Here is a 13,478-nt window from a genome sequence, read left to right as displayed (position 1 = left end):
AAATGAGCCGGGCTGTGTTCCCCTAAGGCCTTGCTAATGGCAGCTGAGATGTGAGTTTCTTATTCTCACGTGTCAAGAAAGCGTGTTCTTTTAAAAATATTTTTTAGGGACGCCTGGGTGGCTCAGTGGTTGAGTGTCTGCCTCCCGTCCAGGGTGTGATGTTGGAGTCCCCGGCTGGTGTCCCGTATCGGGCTCCCAGCATGGAGCCTGCTTCTCCCTCTGCCTGTGTCTCTGCCTCACTCTCTGTGTCTTTCATGAATAAATAAATAATACCACGTTAAAAAACGTGGAAACCATGCGTAGCTAGCAGACTGCATTAAAATCCACTACGTGGCCCAGGCGACACTGTGCAAGCCCTGGTTTATAGCCCAGGCTTTGTTTTGGGAGCTCTGGGGCTGGTTCTTTGGCCTTTCTGGAGCTGTTTCCTCATCTGCAGAATACTGACAGATTGCAGTATGATTATGGGGATGAAGTCAGACCACAGATGAAGATACTGTGTGAATGATGTGATTTTTTTTGTGTTATAGTTTAAATGTGTCCTCAACAGAGCATAGGGACTTCCAGGATAGGCCTTGCACGCCCCAATTTTCTGAGTTATTACTATGTGACAGCTCTGTGCTAGGTGATCACCATGCAATACCTCATTTAATCATTTCAGGCCTAGGAGAGACAAAAACATTCCCATTTTATAGGTAAGGAAACCAAGGCTCAGAAGTGAGGTTTTTCTTAAGTCTCTCTTTTTTTTTTTCTTCTTTTTTTTTTTAGTAACATCTATACCCAACACCCAACATGGGGCTCAGACTCATAACCCGGAGATCAAGAGTCACATGTTCAGAGCTGAATTTGAACTGAGTATTGGGTTGGCCTTCAGAGCCTCTATTCATCTTCCTTATTTTCCTCTGAGTGAACTTGGAGGTACTTAGTCTGGCTATGTGACCTTATACAGGACACTTTATTTTTCTGGACATCTGTATCTCTTTGGTCAGGGGACAAGAATTTACAACCTCTATGTGCAACTGTCATGTGTTGTCATTTTCCAGAAGAGAAAAGCAAGGCTTGAAACAGTTAAGTGAAGATTGAAGTTTGGGCCTATCTGACCCCCAAACTGAGCTCTAATGACAGTAGCTCCAGAGTAACTGACTGCACAAGCCCCAAATCCAGGAGCCCTCTAGGACTCCTCCCTTCCCTCAACCCACATCCAGCATATTGGCCAGTTGTTTTCTCTCATCCTTGAAAATATATCCTTTGGGGCTGCTGTGATCTTTTAAAAGTGCAAATCAAGGGACTCCTGGATGGCTCAGTCAGCTAAGCATCCGATTCTTGATTTCGGCTCAGGTCATGACCTCAGGGTTGTGAGACTGAGCCTGCACGGGGCTCCATGCTCAGCAGGGAATCTGTTAGAGATTCTTTTGGTCCCTCTCTGCCCTTCTCCTCCTCTCTCTCTCTCTCTCTCTCTCTCTCTCTCTCATTCTCCGTCTCTAAAATAAATAAATAAACCTTTAACATTTTTTAAAACAAACAATAAATAAAAGTGCAGATCAAGTCCCTCCACACCCCTTCTTAGAAACTTGGAAGGTTTCCTAGTTGACTTGGAATAAAATCTAAAACCTTATATCTCTCACAGGGTGCTGTGCCACCCAGTCCCTCCCTGTCTCTGCCCTGAACCCCCTCTCATGCCCTCATTCCCTTTGCTCCAGCCTTAGTGGTGTCATTCTTTTTGTTCCTCTGACTCACCAGGGTGCCAAATCCTCTGCCCTCCCCTGACCTCTTGCCTCATCTGCAGGTCTTCATATAGGAGATGGCACAGTAATACCTCCCCAGGCAGGCGTCCCTGGCCATCCCCATCCCCAACCACCCTTTATCACAAGCCTTATGTTGTCCTGTTTCCGGCAGTCCTGGTATCTGATGCTCTGCACGCAGGGTACCTCCCCTAGTGGAATGTAAACTCCATTCCAGCCCAAACTTGTTTGCTTGTCCTCTCCTAAATCGCCAGTGCTTAGCCCATATCTGATAAAGAGTCGGTGCTCAACAAATATCTGATGAGCTAATGACTCATCTTGGCTGGATCTCTGTCCTCTCAGTGGGAGATCATGAACTTGCAACATAACCATTCAAGAGAAATGGAGCCTGACCATGTGCCTGGCCCCATGTTAGCCAGTGGGGCAACCACAAAGACATACCCAGGCCCGGGGTTAGTGACTCTCTGACCCCCTGGGCAGAGATATGTGCACACACAGTAAGACCAGAGACACTGTATGTATGCCCAGGTTCTGCTGAAAGCTATCTGGGCTCAGAGGTAGCTAGAGATAATGCCACATGGGTTTGGAATCAGAAATCCCCATACTCATTCTGTGCCAGAGCTGGGCCTCTCACTTAGGCTCCCTCTGTCTGAAGCACCTCTTACTGGCACCTCCAGCCCTCCCCGGCTCTGATTCATTCTTTGGACCCCAGTTTCCATAACCCTTCCCCCAGGAGGCCTTCCTTGGCTCCTCAGACCCCACCTTGAGGGCAGCCTGGTAGTGGGTCCCAGTCCTAGCACTTTGCATTTTCTGTCTGCCTGTTTCCCTGTCTATACCTCACACACACACACTGTAGGGCTATTTGTTCCAGGGACACAGGGACCTTGACCAGCACCAAGTGTAGTGCAAAGCACAAAGCATGAGTTCAAGAAGTATTTATTTCCCAAATAAATGCACAGATAAGGAATTTCTTGGGAAGCAGAATTTCATCTTTCTGAGGCCAAGACAAGGCAGTGAGTTCCAGAGCCCCTCCACTTAGCTGTGGCCCACTCTCTGTATTTGCATTGGCCTGGCCACCTCCCTATCTGGAGGCTCTAGTGTCAAGTCCCAAACTGATGTTTTCTCTTCTTCTTTTCTTTTAAATAAACTTTACCTCCAACATGAGGCTGGAACCCCTGACCCTAACTCAGATCAAGGGTCTCAGGCTCTACTGACTGAGCCAACCAGGTGCCCCCAAAATATGTTTTGGTTTGTTTTGATTTACCAGGCTGGTTTTTTTTTTTTTTTTTTTTTTTTTTTTTTTTTTTTTTTTTAAAGCAAACTCTATGCCCAACATGGAGCTCAGACTCATTACCCCAAGATCAAGAGTCGCATGCTCTACCAACTGAACCAGCCAGACGCCCATTGATACTTTCTCTTGTTAATTTTTTCTTGAGAATAGCTCCACTATGTACACATCTCAAGAAGTACAAAAGGGTATGCGTGAGGTGGCTCCCTGCCTCTCCTTCCTGGAGGTCAGCTGCTGCCAGCCCTTCCCTCTGCTGGACTCCTCTTTGTGGTACGTGGTACGTGCCCCAGAGAGGCCTGCAGCCTGCGTTTCCTGGCCTCTCTAGCTACAGAGGAAGGAGAACATCACTTTTGGCATTAGTGGCCTCTCTCTGTAGCTGGGTCCAGGCAGAGCGATGGAGGAGGTAAAGGCAGAGAGCCAGGATGATTCATCCCAGGCTGGAAGATTCCCAGGCTCCAGGGCAGCTGGGGAACCCCCTTGCAGCGAGAACAGACAGTGCCTGCTGTCCTGCATTACAAGGTCTCTGCTGGTCCTCCTGGCCAGACCCCCGGAGATGCCAAACGGCTTGACAAAGGGTGGAAAGAAGCCAAGGCTCCCAGGGTGAAGGATCTCACTCCAGTGTGGGACCTGGAGGAGGAGCATCCTCAATCTGTCTCATTTGGCCACTTCTAGCTCTAAACCTTCCTCACCAAAGGATAGTGAAGACAGTAAAAAAGAAAAAAGAAAAAAAAATCTCAACAGCCCCTCTCTGCCCAAACAGAGGACTTGAGGTCAACATTGGTTAAGACAGGGCAGCCTGGGTGGCTCAGCGGTTTAGCGCCACCTTCAGCCCAGGGCATGATCCTGGAGTCCCACGTCGGGCTCCCTGCATGGAGCCTGCTTCTCCCTCTGCCTCTCTCTCTCCTCTCTGTGCTTCTCATAAATAAATAAAATCTTTTTTAAAAAAATATTGGTTAAGACAAATGTAGAAGCACCCAAGAAAGCAAACCTGCCAGGGTTCTGGGAAAGAGGCAGAGCTGGTTCCCTAATCCAGGGTTTGCTGGAGGCTCTTCTAGGGGACTGCCAGGTATATGAGCCTCCGGTCTTGTGCATTTTTTTTTTCAGTGCAGAGTTGACAGCTATGATTTTCAGTCACCACTGAGTTGCAAGGAGTAGAGCGGGACAAGATATCTCCTAGTAAAATTCAGTTTCGTATTTCCCATACCTCAGAACAGGGAAGGCAGGTACTCAGCATTCACAGCCACCCCCATACCCCTTTCTGCTCCTCCTTAGTTAATCATGGCACCTCGTCTAATAAGCAGTGCGTGTTCACACTCAGGATGCTACCTGTTTGCCACCCCTGCCCTAAAGGGAACTCTGCCCTAGCCCTACCAGCCCCACAAGTGGCCCACGGGAATGGGGTCCCCCATTTTGCAGAGCGCAACCTGGGCAGCCCCCTCCACAGTGGCCCAGGATAGAGAGATGGCTTTGGAGGCTCGAGGGGGAGGATGGATTATCCTCCCTTTGATAATCTCCCAGGCCGCTTCCACCCAGGCAGTCCTACTTTATCTCTTATACAGTGGACTTCCCAGTAAGACTTCACTTGAAACAAAGTGTCACATTGCTAATAACAGTGACACACCCTGGGAAATCTGTTCCCTGGAGAGGGGGCAGTGAGACCCTAGATTTTGGAGTCTGATTAACGGCTTGGCCTCTCACTGACTGTGACCTTGGGCACATACTACTACCTACCTCCCCGTGTGGCTGAGAGGACTAAGGGAGATAATGCAGCCACTGTGCGGCCACATGGCCACCACCTGATCCATGGCAGCGTGATGACAGCAGGACCTTGGGGAAGGGGACAGTCTCCTCTATTTTGGATGGCCGTGAGCCTAGGGAAGTTTCTCTTGCCTCGTTGACATTTGGGGCCAGATCATTCTTTGAAGTGGGGGCTGTCATGTGCTTTGTAGGAGGTTTAGCAGCATCCCTGGCTTCCACCCCCTAGGTGGCCTGTCTCCTTCTCTCCCCGGGTAGGATAACCGAAAATGCTTTCAGAGGCTGCCAAATAGCCCAAGACAAAATTGCCTCTAGTTGAGAACCACAGCTCCTCTTGCTGCAGGAACCAGGAGGGTATTGTGGAGGCAGCAGGAGCGGGAGGATGGAACAGGGAAGGCAGCAAAGGCTACCTCCCCCTGCTTGGAAAGCTCCTCAGTCAGCGCCTCTTGCTCTGTCCCTGGAGACTCCTTGTTTCTGCTGGAGGCTTCTTTCTGATAAGGCTGCAGTAAACTGCGTGCATGTGTGTGTGTGTGTGTGTGTGTGTGTGAGAGAGAGAGAGAGAGAGAGAGAGAGAGAGGGAAAGAAAGAAAGGGAAGGGCGGGAGAGAGAGGGAGGGGGCAGAGGAGGGACCCAGAGAGGAGAATGAGACTGCGGGGGGGGGGGGGGGGGGGGGTTATGGAAGCCTGAAAGCACTCTTGGTCCCCGCGTCCCTAGTCTCTGAACACAGCACCCACGATAGAGCCTGGGGGCCTCTGGCAGTGGAGTCTAAGGTCCTTTGCCCCGCCTGGAAGTGGGCTGAGGGAGATGACTCCTGAGGCCCCAGGCCCAGGCTGGAAGGGCACGGAGTGGGAGGGAAGGCACCCAGCCGGGTCTCACTCTCCGGCCACTCCAGGGCTTCTGTCCACTAAGATCCATCAGAACATGACTCTTCCCCACCCCGTTGCAGTAACCGCCTCTAGATACCTCCAGGTATCTAGAGACCTGGACTCACCTCCTAGCTGGCCTCCTTGCTTGCACCCTCATTCCTTCCACCCTTTATTTTTCACAAAGTAAAAGGCACGACCTATTAAAAATGCAAATCAGATTGTGCCATCCTCAGACTCAAAGCCCTGCAGTGACCGCCTCAGCCCTCAGAATCAAATCAAACCTCTGGCACAGCCCTGGAGCATGTGTGGTTCCTGCCCTCTGCCAGACCTCAGCTCTTCTTGCTCTTTCTTTCACCCCACCTTGTCCTTCCTTTGATTTCTGCCATATGCTGAGCAGGCCTCCCACCCCCACCCCAGCTCTTCACAAGCTGAATTTTGCCTGAGGTTCCTCTGCCCGTTGTCTGCAGTCCCCTGTCCTAAGCATTAAAATGTCTCCACCAAGTGATCTTATTAGGCCTTCCCTGCCCACCAGTGTGCAAATGACCTCCTTAGATGCTGGCATATCACCCAGTTGTATAGGGTTCACAGCACTTTTTCACCTTGTCCCTTTGTTGTTTGCCTCTGCTGGCCCTGCATCTCAGTTCCCAGAAGTTAGGGATCTTGCCTATTGCTAATTTCCACATCCCCGGGGCTGAGGCGTCTGCACATAGTAGAGGATCATGAAGATTGATTAACTAGACAGGCAAATAAGTGATAAGATGGTCTGAGGAGCCCCTTTCTACACTATGGCTTTGGCTCTGTGTCATCGCAGGCTTTGTCCTCTGGCTCAGCAAGGCCCACAGGCCGAGGCTGGCCCAGCCTCTGGTGATGGGGCAACAGATGTGGCCCCAGGCAGCTCTGTGCAGGTGCAGAGATGTCAACGGTACAAATGCTAGAATGTCCCGGGTTACTAGGGAGGACACTTGCAGGATTTGTCACACTTCTCTTGTAGCTCTGAGGGACCAATCATGGCTACAAGATTCCCTTTCCTCCTCTCTTTTTGTGAATGCCTCATTATGGCTATTATTAAGCTGACTTTCCTCCAAAGAAGGCCACTCCTGGGTACAGTGGCAGGCCAGCCAGCCACCCAGAGATGCTCGAGGCCAGAAGGAGGCAGCGCCTTTCCCCTGGGCCCCGACCCATGGGGGGGCCTTCGCAGGCCAGGCTGCAGAGTGTCACCAGAGGGCGCCCCAGGTCAGGGCATCTGTGGCAGCCAGAGGCCTGGGGCCAGAGAGAGGAGGGTTTGCTGGCCTTAGCCTGTGTCCTACCTGCTGGGGTCTCTCTTTCTCTCTCTGTCCCTACCTAGCTTCATCCTTCACCGAAGCTTGTCTTCCTCCATCCGTAAACCCACTCTGAACCCTGCTCTGATAAGCCCTAGCACCAGACCCCAGTGTGGGACTGCTGGAGATTCGGGCTTTCCTGTAAGAAGTGGAACTTGACACAGTCTTCTCCGTGGAGGGGGGACACATGCCCACCTGCCCTACCCCAGCCAGATCCTCTCTGAGCCCCTCACTGCCCAAAGGGGAAGCCGAGACCATGAAGCACAGTGCTAAGTCTAGGATCAAATCCTGACTGTGATTTAAGGGCTGGACCTCTTTGGGCAGATTCCCTAAGCCTTCTGAACTCAGGCTGCAGAAGTGCCAGCTCAGCGCTCTGCCTGGAGCGCTTGCTTACAGCCCCTTGTCCAGCTGAGGCTGCAGCCCTGAGCCCAGAATCTTCCGATTAACCCTTTGGCCCCGGTACACAGGTGGCCGAGGCCACTGGGAACAGACGTGCTGCCTTGTCTTGGGGAGAGGTCTGGGTCACCAGCTGATGTCATAGGGCCTTCCCCAGGGCCTGCTAGTGTTTTCCTGCCCTGAGCTTCCCTGGGGCCACTCCACCCTTCCTCCCGGCCTGGCTGCACCTGACATCCCTTCATACCCAGCCCAGAGATGGAGCTAGGGGTTGGGGGAGGCAGGAAGGTGCTCTCAAACATGCTGGGGGAATATGAACCCTCACAGGGGATGATTGGCCAGCTCTGCTACTTCAGGGGACTTCATCTGACAGATGTAATCTTACAGATGTGAAACAAAACAATGCACAGTTTCCGCTGCAGCTCTGTTACACTGAAAGGTTGGAAGTAACCTAAAAGCTGCATCAGTAGGTGATTGGTCCAGTACACTGTGATGGAGCCACAGAATGAAATACCAGGCAGCTGGAATCAAGAAGGAGGACCTGTTTGGCACCAACATGGAACATTCTTCAGGCTATATAAATTTAAAAATCGAAGTGTGACAGGCAGGGGGGATATATAAACACATACAAATGTATACATATTTGTGTCTATATGCATCATATTGCTCTGAAGGCAAGTGTTCTGTTGCCTGGGCAGGGCATGGGGATCAGAATGGCAGAGGGGTCAAGGGATGAGGGGGAGATTTTCTTTGTAGCCCTTTCCTTATTCTTGATTATTGAAACATTGGCATGTAATACCTACTCCAAATATTATTTTTATTTATTCATTCGTTTATTTTAAGTAGGCTCCACGCCCAATGTGGGGCTTGAGCTCATGACCCTGAGATCAAGAGCCACTTGCTTTACGGCATGAATGAGCAAGGAGCCCCAATTTTTAAAGCTCTCCTTAATGAAAAGGAAATGGTGGCCAAAGAAAAATGATATACCTTCTCTCCTTTCCATCCCCCTGTTCTTCACTCCCATTGGCTCTTTATAAGGTGTGACTGTGGGACGTCTCTGAGCATCCTTTCCCTTCCCTGTAAAAAGACCCACTGAGTCCTTGCTTCAGAGCTCATTGTGGCAACTGAGATTCCATAGAGGACTCATAGTGGTAGCACAAGGGAGTACGCAATCCACCTCTTTTCCTCCCTGCTTCCTGCCCCATGGTCATATATTCTTTACTGGGAAATATGCTTTGAAAGAGAAGCCAAGGTTCAAGGCCACCCTGCGAGCAGCCTTGAGCTTGGGCTTCCCACTGACTCTGAAATCCTGTCTTGAGGTTTACAGCCCCCAGGGCAGGGCTAGGATAGGGTGGGGATCTTGGAGTAATTGGTTCCACAGGTAGAAATCCCCAGGATCTCAGGAAATCAAAACAATGTAGAGGGTGTCCTTTCCACTGCTAGCAGTGTGGCTTTATGGGGTTCTGGTAAAGGCTGAGGCTTTTGCCTGGCTTGGGACCCACACATCCTCCCAGGCAAGGACAAAATCCTAGTAATGATCAGATTGTTACCTTGGCCAGAATTTGCAAGCTCAGCGTATCTACCCAGGAAGGCCAGAGCTAGGGCAGGTCAACTCTATCAGCTTTTCCTGCTGTGCATGCACACATACTGCAGCCGCTAGCTCCGGTGGACACTTGCACCTGTACACATGTACACCTCTCCTGTGTGTGCATGCACATCCCTCCACACAAACCCACCTGCCTGTACATATATGCACATAAACGGACATGCAGTGTACATGTGTCAGGTGTTAACTGACAGGCACACGCACACACACGCACACTCTTAAAGTCCACAGACAAAAATGCACACACTTAGATATACCCCCCCTCATGTTCAATACATACTCCTGTTGTAGATCATTTCCAGAGATGGCTGCCGTGGATTCCTTTCTTCTCTGCATGTGCATGCTTTTCCACCTATCAGCAGGTGGAAAAGCACCACCTTTTATCTCCCTCCTCTTGAATATTTGTGGTAGAAGTAACATTCTGAGATTTCTAAATCCAGGCTTTAAGAGGACTGGCAGCCATTTGCTTCCTCCTTGGAAGTTCAGCCTTCCTGAGGCCACCATGCTATGAGGAAGCCCAAACTAGTCATGTGAGGAGGGAGAGGAGCTGTGCAGAGAAGCACTGTGTCAAACATGGGAGGGAAGCCTGGGCCCTCCAGCTCAGCCTAGCGACTAGCGGAATACAGCTAAGCTATCTGAGAGACCATAGATGATGCCGTGTGGAGATGAGCACTCAGGCATGCCCAAATTCCTGACTCACAGAATCATGAGAACTGAGAAAGTTTTTGTTGTTTTAAGCCACTATGTTTTGGAATGGTTTGTTATGGAACAATATGTAATTAGAACACCCATACCTATCATATACTCACCTATGTTCATACACACACAAACTCACGTACACTTATAGACATGCTTGCATACACACACCTTTGTACTAGACACTGTTGACTGTCTACCCAACATGCATTTCCATTTGTCTTCTTCTTTTTTTTTTAACATTGTTTTTTTATTTTTTAACGTAATCGCTACACCCAACATGGGACTCAAACTCACTCCCTGGAAATGAAGAGTCTAGCAACTGAGCCAGCCAGGTGCCCCACCCCTTAATCGTCCTGACAGAAATCTGTCAAATGACTGCCATTCCTCTAAGCAGTCTTGTACTTTATTTTTTTTAAGATTTTATTAATTTATTCATGAGAGACAGACAGAGAGGCAGAGACATAGGCAGAGAGAGAAGCAGGCTCCATGAAGGAAGCCCCATGCGGGACTCCATCCCAGGACTCCGGGATCACACCCTGAGCCAAAGGCAGATGCTCAACTGCTGAGCCACCCAGGCATCCTAAGCTTTGTGCTTTAAAAAGCTAATTCCATCCTCAGCTCCAGGAGGGGGCTCCTGATTAGTTTAAGTGGAACTTGGTGGTCTTGGGCCTCTTAACAGAGATTGGGTTAGCTTTGACCATGTGACCATGTTCTCACCAATGAGACATGGGGGGAAGTAGGATTGGGGCTCCTTGGAAAAAATTCCTCCTTCTTAGGAAAGTCACCCCAAAAACAAAGATGCATTTATTTGTTAACAGATTCTTCATGTCTGTATGTGGGATTTGGAAATGCTGCAGACACTTTGTGACCAGAAGGATACAGAATCAAACATAGTAGAGAGGTGGAAAGAATAGGTTCTTAAAGAACTCTTGATCAATGCAATCTGTCCACTAGAGAGTCCTTTCCTCCTTGTGTCGGAACTCCAGTTATGTGAGATAATAACTCTATTGTTTGAGGGTTTTTATTTTCCTTGCTTTGTTTGTTTTTATTTGTAGTCTAGGCATCCAACTAATTTCTCCCTTCCCTTCAGTAAATAAACACTTCTCCATGCCCATATGGAAACAGTTCCAGAGCCACTCACAGAAAACCACAGCTGAGCACCTGTGTACTGTGCTTTGTATGTATGCACAAGTACGTAACACTCCACATGTATACACACCTATGCTCAGGGAAAGCACACATCCTCCTACACACATAGCTACAGGGGCACTGATATGTGTATATATACACTTTCTCACACATGCATGCAATTCCTATTATTCCTATTCACAGACATAAAGAAACCTGGGCAATGCGCATTTTTGTACAGAGGCACGGAGCCACACATACTGGTCACACTGATATTAACATGAATTTGCCCCATTCCTTCCCATGTATGAATAGCCACGGTGAACATACCCACAGCTGAAGGGGTCTGCTTGGCTGTGAGGGTGGCTTGGGTGTGCACAGCAGCTCCATGGTCATGGAGACTGAACTAAACACAGCACTAAGGAAGGCTGGGATGAGTCTGTTTCCACCTCACATGGGAAAGAAAACCTTTCCACCACCCACCCAGCACTTTTGTCCCTACTGACACAAAACCTACTTGGCTCTCCAAGGAGCTCTCTTTATTTTACTTCCTAGGCAAACAACTGAGTTAGGTATCGCACAAAAATGAGTTCTCACTATTTCTGCCACTGGGCATTGTAGAGAGAGAGGAAAGTATGTGTAAAGGCAAGGTGGTGCAAAATAACATAGTGTGTGTGTGTGTGTGTGGGGGGGGGGGTCCAAGTGATAATGAGTTTGTGGCAGAGAGTGAGGGCATAACAGAAAATGAGGCTGGGGAGTTGGGTGAGGATCTCATCAGGCTTCTGGGTTTACCTTTAAACTCCCATGGCCCACCCACTCACCCTGACCCCTGGTGCCCTGTGACTTTGCACTCAGACCTTCGTCTTCCATCCATTGCTCTTTTTGTGCCATTGATATGCACAATGATTAACAAGATGTTGTGGAAGATAAGATAGCTCAGTGGTTGAGCGCCTGCACGCCTGCCTAAGGCTCAGGGTGTGGTGTGATCCCGGAGTCCCGGGGATTGAGTCCTGCATCGGGCTCCCTGCATGGAGCCTGCTTCTCCCTCTGCCTGTGTCTCTGCCTCTCTCTGTGTCTCTCATGAATAAATAAATAAAATCTTTTTTAAAAAAAGTATATTTCCTTTCTGGCTTGTGTATGAGGTGATTTGGGTTATATTCTCTCAATTTCCCTTCTTTGGTATCTTCTCATAACCTAGAGCAGTTACCAAGAATATTCTAGAGTTAGCTTTTATTCTTTGACAATGTAAATTCATCTTTTCAGAAATTTCATGTTCCTAAGTTTAATAAGAAGCCATTTGCTGGGGTGCCTGGGTGGCTCAGTTAGTTAAACATCTGCCTTCAGCTCAGATCATGATCCCGGAGTCCTGGGATCGAGTCCCGCACAGGGCTCTCTGCTCAGCGGGCAGTCTGCTTCTCCCTCTGCCCTCACCCTGCTGTGCTCTCTCTCTCTCAAAAAGAAAGGAAGCAATTTCCAGGGGTATCTGGCTGGCCCAGTCAGTGGAGTGTGTGACTCTTGTTCTTGGGGTTGTGAATGCAGGCCCCACGTTGAGGGAAGAGATGATTTAAAAATAAAAGCTTAAAAAAAAACCAAGCAATTTCCCAAATAGTTCATATACATATAGTATATACAAGTCCATAGAGTAGAATCCTGTTATGAATAAAATGTTCGTACGTGTGTTGATACGTGCATACCATAAGGTCTGAAAGGATATATATATACCAACTGTTAACCAATAGTTGTATCTGAGTGATAGGGTTACAGATGATCCTTATGTTCTTTAGACTTTTCTGCATGGTTCTGAATTTTATGCAAATAGCATGGGTTACTTTTGTCTCCAGAAGAAAATGATTTCAAACTTCAAAAAAGTGTAATCTACATTTTAGCTAAAAGTATACAGCTGATTGTGAGAAACGGCGAGAAAATTAGAGGGAGAAGCGGGAAGAAAAATGAATCAGCTTGTGCGTGAATCTTCTGGGTGTCTTCAGGGGGCCGCCCAGCTCTTATCAAGGGAGCCTTGCAGCCCATCATCTGAACCCAGGTAAAAGGGTCACAGACACAGCTCCAACCTCAAGGGACGTCTGATGGAGGGGGGAATAGGTGTCACGTGTGCATGAGAAGCGTGCCAGGTGCTAAATGAGAGGTAAACTGGAGAGAGAACTCACCCAGGGGTCTGGAGATTCCGATTCTGTTGCCACTCTGGCACCTGGTGGCCTTGGGCAAGTGGCTTCACCTCTGTGAACTTCAATCTTCTTATCTGTCAGAGGAGTTTAATGACAATAACCGGGATGCTGTGATGTTCAGATAAGATAGCTTATCTGTAATCACTTTATGAACTCTGAGGTGCGTCATAGGTCACCTTCCCAACGTGCAACAGCGCCTCCGAAGCAAAGGAATCCGTCCCTGTGGTGCCCATTCAGATCCAGGCAGTAGGCAAGTGCACCGTTGAGGGGCGGGGCCAGCTTTGGAGGGGCCCTAAAAATCCCACCATGCAGGCTGCAGCCCGCACAGCTCTGACATTACAGAATATAAAGTCAGGGAGGACACTCTTGCCTCAGCTCAAAGACCTGCACAGCCGGTTCTCTGCAGAGCTGTACACCCCAAAGGAGAAAAAAAAAAAAAAATTAGGAGTAGCCATTTCCTGGCCTTCTCTGAATGTCCAATCCTTTCCATAATTTAACTGCC

The sequence above is a fragment of the Canis lupus genome, chromosome 4 (assembly GCF_011100685.1).
Source record: "Canis lupus familiaris isolate Mischka breed German Shepherd chromosome 4, alternate assembly UU_Cfam_GSD_1.0, whole genome shotgun sequence".
NCBI lineage: Eukaryota > Metazoa > Chordata > Mammalia > Carnivora > Canidae > Canis > Canis lupus.
Note: the sequence above shows the minus strand (reverse complement) of the source record.